Source organism: Montipora foliosa, chromosome 8 (assembly GCF_036669935.1).
Source record: "Montipora foliosa isolate CH-2021 chromosome 8, ASM3666993v2, whole genome shotgun sequence".
Classification (NCBI taxonomy): Eukaryota; Metazoa; Cnidaria; class Anthozoa; order Scleractinia; family Acroporidae; genus Montipora; species Montipora foliosa.
The window spans coordinates 10,738,278-10,738,488 of NC_090876.1; positions in this window are offsets into that span (position 1 = coordinate 10,738,278).

A 211-nucleotide genomic window follows, 5' to 3' on the forward strand; every position below is an offset into this window, starting at 1 on the left:
GATCATCCATTGTTGAGCTGCAATGGGGAGTGCCGCAAGGATCAGTACTGGGTCCAATTCTTTACACCTTATATACGGCCCCCCTTGGTGACATAATTCGCAAACATGGCCTTCAGTTCCATCTGTATGCTGATGACTGCCAAATTTATGTGTCATTTAAGTCAGGTTGTATTGAAGAATCTGCTGCTCTGTTGAAAATGGAGGCCTGTGC